Genomic DNA, 6746 nt, shown 5'->3' on the forward strand with positions numbered 1-6746 from the left:
AGGCTAAAAAAAAGCAGAAAAAATGTAAGCACTGGTAAAAAATTACAAGATCCTTTAATTCCATTTCTTCTGGGACTGCCGGCATTCTTGTCATTTGAAAATGCCTCACGAGTGTCTCTCGAGGACCTTCATTCTCCCTTTGTTCTCCTCAGGGAATCTCTCACTAAGCTTTAAAGGGTCTTACATCTTTCCCCAGTTAACACTTTAAAGCACTGTAAAACACAGTTTGAAATACATTCTTATGTATATAGAGTTTATCAGAGTAAAGCAAATTTTGCAATTTGCTAAATCAAATACTTAAGCATTATCATGTAAATGTGCTATCTTTAAACGTCTAGCTATCTGGGCAGGGTAAAATATTGCCTTCTTTATTTTACTCAGTTTACTTATGACATTACCAACTTAAATATAAACTGAGAGCTTGATTAAAAAATGTATTGAAATATGTAATTCTCATTAAAATAATGACAGCTAGGTGCCCGAGTTTCTTGAGTGTAAATGATTATTCATACAACATTCTTTAGCTGAGGTTTATCTAAGTTAAGGAGCTCAGGCCTTGTCTCTTGACATCTTGTAATGTACTGAATGAGAGATAAGTGTGTGGGTTTTCATCACCTTGATTACCCCTGCCATCAGCAGGAGAAACTGTGCTGCAAGTAATAATAGCAATAATAAGACTAGTTCCTTTTTTTTTTCAGGCACAGCACTGTCAGTTTGCAGAGGAGTGAAATTCATGCCGATAAGAAGATTACAGACTGTTTAGACTACCATCATTTTTGATCCATGGAGAACTTGTAAGCAATATATTTTACTGCTAATACCAGCATAACTAGAATAAAAATATCTAGTAACATCTTGATTTCCTGAAGTGGTTTTAGCTATCCATGCCTACAAGCAATAAATAAAGCTATCTGTAAGTATCACAAAGTAGAACAGACATCAGACTCATAAATAAGAATGTCTGATCTCAGTATGAAAATGCCTGATCTGATAAACTTGAAGTTTCAAAAAATAATTGAATAAGATTTCTTCAGTCCTACATTTCATCCTAAAATATAATAACTTTACAAAGCTGCCATGGTGAAAGTAAAATGGTATGTTTGAAGCTAAACCAAAAAAATATATCTGAGTTACTGACTTTTTATTAGCTGAAAATATCTATTGCATGGGGAGCAGTGAGGGTTATTTGCCTCATATATTCCAGCCTGGAGGCTGATGCTAGACTCACCAGTTTCATTTGCAGAGTGTTAGACAATGATAAGAAGAATGCAGCCCTGCAGGTTTGCAGTGCTTCAAAGAGTCATGTGAGTGAAAATCTGTTTTCCTTGCTTTTATTTTCATTTTGTTTTTATCTATGAAAAATTTAATTAAATTAGTATTTAATGTAATTTGCCTTTGGGGATTTAAAAGACCCTCAGGAACCTCATGAAGTTCAACAAAAGCAAATACAAACTCCTGCATCTGGGATGGAAAACCCATCCAATATAGGCAGGTGGCCAACAGCTAGAAAGCAACTTTTTGGTAAAAGACCTGGGGATCCTGGTGGACAACAAGCTGTCCATGAGCCAGCAATAAGCCGCTGTGGCAAAGGCAGCCAACAAGCCTCCTGGGCTGCATTAGGAAGAGTGGAGCCAGCATGTCCTGGGAAAAGATGCTTCCCCTTTATTTGGCACTTGTGAGAACACATCTGGAGTACTGTGCCCAGTTTTGGGCTCCTCAGTACAAGAAGGACATGGACATACTGGAGCACGTCTGGTGAAGGGCTATTAAGGTGATTAAGAGATTGGAGCATCTGACACACGAGGAGAGGCTGAGAAGGGAGTCTGTTCAGCCCTAAGACTCAGGTCTTCTCGGACCTTTTTGCTGTTTACAACTACCTGATTGGATAATACAGAGACCAGAGAGCCAGACTCTTCTCAGAGGAACACGGTGATAGGACGAGAGGCAAGAGGCATGACTTGGAGCACGGGAAATTCTGATTAGATATAAAGAAAAATTTTTGTACTACGGAGGTGTTCAAACCCCAGAACAGGTTGCCCAGAGAGGTTGTGGGCTCTCTATCCTTGGAGGTGTTCAAAACATGACTGAACAAGGCCCTGAGCAATTTGATCTGACTGGACATGTTTTGAGCAGGAGGTTGGATTAGATGACCTCCAGAGGTTCCTTCCAACCTAAATTATTCTGCGCCTCTATGATTCTAATATTTTGAGAGAAATGGCTATATTCATTGCAGGTATCTGTGTGCAGATATGCATGTCTGCTGGAGAACATGGAGGCTTCAGAGCAACTATTATATGTACAAAAATCTCTCTAGAAACATGCCAAAACACTGTGCCTTAATTTTAATGTTCACTCTATGCATTTCTGAAATCCTTATTATCAGATATTATCACATCTCATGATGGGTACTAGGGGCTATAGGGGAAATATTTAAACCAGTATATTTTAGCTGTAAAATCATATTCATGATAGTTTTTATAAGGTGAATTACAACACCGTTAACAGAAGTAAAAGGAGACTTGCTTACTAATATTGAAAAAAAATTGAATATTTTGACTTCAACAGTATCTATCTTTTATTGCTATACAACATCTTCCTAATGGATTTAATATGCTTGTCAGAATCCTGAGATATGTCTGGTATTCATCCTGTAACACCCACATTATTTCTCATCATTGTGGACAATTTAAGAAGAAATTGTTATGCACAGTTAAAGGACCAAAGGGTATCAAAAGCACCATAACAGTCTTGCTTCTTCTCTGCTTGTACCAAATCAATTAGAAATGGCTGAATGAAATAAAAATGTTCACTTTTTTTCTGGGCCATAAATTCAAGGAAGCAGACTGAAATCAAAATTGCTGTCACTAGAGGGGCTTTTACAGTGAAATCCATTTGCTTTACAGAACAGATTCACAATCAGCTCTTTACTGAAATCAGAATTGTAATGTGTTAACTGCCATTTCGATAAAATAACTTGGCATTTGGCTTCTACCTGTTAAGGTATTCAAGCACATGCTGAACTTTAAAGTACCAAAGGGACCTAGATGCTTTCAGTGAAATTAATGACATGCCTAAAAATCGGGCATGTGGTTACCTACCTGGCTGAATATGGGCCAAAGGGCTATCAAATTCAGGAGCAGGGAAAGCTTTCTTTGCATTAAATGAGCATTAGGCAAGTATATGGTTGGGATGCGTTTCACATGAAATTAGCCACATAGATGTTAGCACGTAGTTAGCCAAGGGGAAGTGAAGTCTCAAATTATTTTGGCCTAGACTAGGCTGGCCACTTAGGATATGTTAGGTTTGGCTCCCACCCAACTGCTTTTTGTTGTCGCACCAATCTGCTTTCATGTTTACGGTCAATAGAGAGAAACGGCATGATTCAGCTGACCTACTTAGACACCTAGCTTTGAATGAAAAGAACCTCGCCTCAGGGATGCTTATTTCTCTTCACAGATATCTGTGCTGTATACATGTAATTCTGGACATTTGAATTCCACTCTGACTTTCATGGCAGGTAAAGTGAGATGAATCCTATCCTACAGGAGTCTTCTTTTCTCTGATTGTTTTTCCAGTGTGTTTTTGTGTAAAGCTTAAGTAGATGTCTATAAGGAGGGATTTCTAGAAATTATTTTTGGGGGCTTTTTGAAGGAAACCTAGTAGTCCACCCAGTTTGATTTCATCTTGAAGAAATAAACCTACCAAAAAAGACATTAATAGTCACTGTGCTAGCTCATAATGAAGTTCAGAATTTCTTGCCTTCATCACGATTTTGCATTCCTCGCTTTGGCCAATTCATTGCACGCTGGTAATCTACTTACTGCTATATAATATTCCTTCAATTCTACCAACTGTTGTCCTGTTTCTTCAATTAACTTCTATGCTAGACGTAACTTTTCAGCTTCCTGAAATCAGGATATTACTATTTGATTACAAAAGTTTGATAGTGAAGGTGGACTATCCAGGCTTTTTTCTTCCTCTTCCTTTAACGGTTAGACTTTTACACACCAGTTGTGTGTATGAAGATGCTGGTATTTTCAGGAGGTAATCAAACTATGCATAAGGAGACTCAAAGGATTTTCTTCCCTTTGCAAACGTTCAAGTGACACAGTCACACTGGGGTGTTTTATTCTAGGAAATAGAAAACTGTAGCAGAAAAAAGTGGTTTATTTCTCTAAATTCTGAAATGTTATGATTATTATTTTCTGATTAAAATAATTAAGAGGAATTCTTGCTATCATAGGGTGAAGTCAGCTGTTAATTATTTACATTTTCTCCTTTATTTGTCTCTCTTTTTCTACATAATGAAAAAATCCTGCCTATCGAACAAGAAGTCTGTGTTCCAGCTGAGTTTGAGTCTTCTAGGGGGAAAGGGTTTTTTTTTGTTTTTGCTGTTTTTTAGTTGGCCCCTGCTGATTTCCTGCTTCCCAGTCCAAACAGAATGAATTTGCGAAAGGCTTCCTGCAGCAGAAAAAGTCTCTGAAGTTTTCCATTAAAATAATGCATACAATGTACTAGAAAACAATTGTGCTGGAGTATTAAATCATAGTAAGGAACCAATAATCAGTCTGATGAACTAAGTTCGGTATTGATTTTAAACAGTTTTATGTGGTTATTGTGCATTGTCAAAGTGGGAAGCATATGTTATAAAAAGAAGCTAACATAATTAATTTATAAAAGTGTATATAATGAAGCAAATCACACAAAAGTTCTAAATGACTGACAAATACTTGGTCAGATTTCATCTTACTTCAGTGAAAGGCTTGCCTGTTTTGTCTGAGAATATCTTGTGAGCTGCCTAAGAGCAACTGGACTATTTAAAATATCTTAGTATCTAAATGAAGCGTTCTTGGGAAACTACATTTCCTAACTGGTTTACTCAGCAGATTGCCTGTGGACTGCAGATGCTGATGTGAGAAATTTGCGGTTTCATGCACAGGTGGATATGGGTTCTCTTAAAAGTCAACAAAATGGAAAGTGAAAATAACCTACAAATACAGTACATAGTCGCCACTACTGAATCCTGTGAAAATCATTATGTAAATTGGAGAAGTACAGACGACAATCTAGATTCTGGTTGAAATGGAGCACTAAGGGCTAATCTAAACATTACATGCATTTTAAAATTAGTTTAATTAAATTCATGAACACAGTTGAATGGATACTTTGTTTTTTCTCTTAAGTATAAAGTTTTTTAAGTATAAAATATTTTTTTGCATATATATACAAGGCACCATGGCTTTACCGGTCGGAAACTAATGTAGGAGTCTAATGTATGCAGCCGGCTTATAAATCTATTGTGTTCCAGGGAATTTGGATCCAACATTAGTGAGTAAATCTATTTCTCGGTACATTTTGATGTTTTTTTAGTCCTTTATTGCTGCAACATTGTTGACCATAGTCAGAGATACCAAGATTTATTTCCATGTCTCCTACATGCAGTCCTACCAGAAAACAGCACTAGCAGAATGTCCTCAAAATGATGCTTCTGAATGGGCTGCCAATCTGAGAAAGCAGAAGGAACATATTCTCTGTTATCTTATATATTACTTAGCAGGAGCCATTTTATTTGAATAGAAAGTTTGTTGCCCTGTTTCTCTTCTATTAGCTTTTGTCTTCAGAGAAGATACCGGTGTACTTGTCATCCTTTGCAAAACTTTTTACGTACTTGTCATCCTTTTGCAAAGCTTTTTTAAGATGTGTGAAGAAAATGATATGCAGAATTACTGTTGTGCTGAAAGATTTAATAAAAAATTAAGATTTTTGCAGTTTTACGGCCAATTCAGACAACTAAACTGTTACATTAAATATTATTTTTAACTTGCTTTATACAACCAAAGCAGTTGGAATGCACAAATGCTTTCAAAGTGTTAATTAGTTTCAAATTATTTTTCTGTCTCTATTAGACAGTAAACTCCAAAGTATCTGTTGCAGAGCCAAACATATTTAGGGTATTAGTCAATAGCAACAGGCCAAATTCAACCTGATGAAGCTCACCTGGATTGTTGTATGTGGATCAGTAAATTTTTACTATCTAATACTTAAATATATATCTTTATTCTTTTTTAAAGATCATCCTTTTCAAAGTTGAAATTTTTATTATCTGTACTAAGACCTCATGAGCATTAATCTGAGTAAGCAAAAACAAAGCTAAGCTTTTGTTAAGGAAAATTACAATGGAAGAATGCATGTTAATGATTAAGAAATGTAGGGTTTATGGTAATCTACATTATAATCTGCCTGTTATGCAAAACTGACACCAATTGCTCAAGGAGCTGTATCTTGAGTCACCTAATTTAATCCATTGTCCTTTTTTTGCAGTTCCGGATTAATGTGAAATACAGACACTTTGCTGGTGTCAGATCTGGCCACAAGCTTGGAAGCTGAATGAAATCATACACAATTTACATCCTTATTACCCTATTTGTTCTTGAACTGTTCTTGGCTTCGGGACTGCAAAGTCCCCTGAAGTGTTTGAATAACCAAATAAAGAAACCTTTGTCTCTTTTTTGGCTACAGTGAAGGTTTAACTGAACATGCAACTCTTTTTTAATTATTTAAGTTATTGAAGCACTGGGTCATTTATCTGAGGATTTAATCTCCTGAAACCACAATTTTCAAACAGTTTATAATAGCATGACAGTTCATAAGGTGCTACTTAATGTGTAATACTTTTTGCCTTAAAACTGTGATTTATAGACTATTTGAACAAATAGAACTTATTTTAGATCTCTGCTGGAACAAAT

The 6746-nt window shown here is 36.1% G+C and overlaps 1 protein-coding gene across 5 annotated transcripts in view; it reads left to right on the forward strand.

Annotated features, from left to right (window-relative positions):
* CCDC169 (coiled-coil domain containing 169) overlaps nt 1-6532 on the forward strand; it is a 53938-nt gene extending 47406 nt beyond the window's left edge. For 2 of the 5 annotated variants that reach the window (XR_010387272.1, XR_010387273.1), the window contains 4 exons: nt 699-794; nt 3457-3517; nt 5231-5328; nt 6322-6530. The gene's annotated coding sequence lies outside the window, so the exon portion shown is untranslated. Of the gene's footprint in view, nt 1-698; nt 795-3456; nt 3518-5230; nt 5329-6321 lie in introns of all 5 variants that reach the window. The other 3 variants (XR_010387275.1, XR_010387274.1, XR_010387276.1) reach the window with 3 other exon arrangements.
* The last annotated feature ends 214 nt before the right edge of the window (nt 6533-6746 follow it).

This window comes from Dromaius novaehollandiae, chromosome 1, assembly GCF_036370855.1.
Source record: "Dromaius novaehollandiae isolate bDroNov1 chromosome 1, bDroNov1.hap1, whole genome shotgun sequence".
Lineage (NCBI taxonomy): Eukaryota > Metazoa > Chordata > Aves > Casuariiformes > Dromaiidae > Dromaius > Dromaius novaehollandiae.